This window comes from Silurus meridionalis, chromosome 13 (assembly GCF_014805685.1).
Source record: "Silurus meridionalis isolate SWU-2019-XX chromosome 13, ASM1480568v1, whole genome shotgun sequence".
NCBI classification, from domain to species: Eukaryota; Metazoa; Chordata; class Actinopteri; order Siluriformes; family Siluridae; genus Silurus; species Silurus meridionalis.
In genome coordinates this window covers 14,586,068-14,587,856 of record NC_060896.1, presented here as the reverse complement: position 1 = coordinate 14,587,856, position 1,789 = coordinate 14,586,068, and positions in this window count along the sequence as shown.

Here is a 1,789-nt window from a genome sequence, read left to right as displayed (position 1 = left end):
CCTCCATCTTCTCAACACACTCTCCTCACTAGTCAACACATTTCCATCTGCATCCTTTATTGTTCTAACTTGCAGCTAGGGCTCTCTGCCTGGCCAATCGGTACAAATCCTTTTCTCCTTCTTTAGTGTCCAACTTCTCATACAGCTCCTCGTATGCCTTTCCTTTGGCTTTTGCCATATCCCTCTTTACCTGCTCTCTCCTTGTACTCTGCATACTGCCTACTTTTCTCATCTCTCTGTCGATCCAAATTCTGTTTTGCCAGCCTCATTCTCCTTATGCGTTCCTGCACTTCTTCATTCCACCACTACGTCTCTTTGTCTTCCTTTCTCTTTCCAGATGTTACACCAAGTATCTTTCTAGCTGTTCCCTTATCACTTCTGCAGTAGTTGCCCAATCATCCAGCACCTTTTCACCAACACTGAGCCCCTGCCTGACCTCTTCCCTGAATCTCACACTACAGTCTTCCTCCTTCAGTTTCCACCACCTTATTCTTCTTTCAGTCCTCGCTCTCATCCTCGTCTTCTTCACCGCCAAAGCCATCCTACAGACCACCATCTGATGCTGTTTAGCTACACTGTCCCCTGCCAACACCTTACAGTCTCCAATCTCCTTCAGGTTGCATCTCCTGCATAGAGCATAGTCCACCTGTGTGCACCTTTCTCCACTCTTATACGTCACCCTATAAGCCTCCTTATTCTTAAAATAAGTGTTCACCACTGCAATTTTTATCCTTTTAGCAAAATCTACCACCATCTGCTCTTCCACATTCCTCTACCTAAGGCCATACCTACCCATCACCTCCTCATCACCTCTGTTCCTTTCACCTACATGCCCATTAAAGTCTGCTCTAATCACTTATCGTTCATTCCTAGGTACACCTTTTACCACTTCATCTAACTCACTCCAGATTTTTTCTTTCTCCTCCATCTCACAGCCCACTTGTGGAGCATAAGCACTGATGACATTTATCATCACAACTTCAACTTCCAGCTTCATGTCCATCACCCTTTTAGAAACTCTCTTCACCTCCACTAAACTCTTACTGTACTCTTCCTTCAGAATCACCCCTACACCATTTCTCTTTCCATTCACACCATGATAGAACAGTTTAAACACCTCCAATGTTCCTGGGAGTAAGACCATGCTAATCAGACAATTATGTGGCAGCAGGAAAATGCAGAAATATGTAGATCCAGGTCAGGATCTACATATTTCTGCATTTTCCTGCTGCCACATAATTGTCTGATTAGCATGATTTGAGGTTTCTCAAAGCAGGCGCATGAATGTGCAGGTGTATAAGTGTTCCTAATCAAGTGGACAGTAAGTGTACATAGACACAGGTCAGTAAACACCGTGTTGGCGGCCTTATTGTACAGAGCATTGTGGTTGAAACATCTCACAGTGCTTCTGGCCTGAGCCGAGCTCTAAAAGGTCTTTCCGTGTATAAGCTATTATGATGGAAATAGATGCAGCCGCAGCCTTGGCAGCGCGCTATGGATCCTCCCTTTCCTTCTCAAATTCCACATTTACCCACAGCGTGCTTTTTTTCACCCAACGTCCATCACTTACTTTCTATATAGTTTTTGTTTTTTTCCACGTCTTTGTTGCCGATTGTTCTTTATAAATAGCTGCTGACATGTTTGAGATGACGGCGGTGTGAGTAAAAAAAAACAAAAAACAAACAAACCTCGACCCCGCCTACCGGTCTCCATGGGAACGGCAAACCGGCCAGCGTTTCACCGAGGCGGCCGTTCCTCCCATTTGCGTCGTAAAACGGCGTGGCCGCTT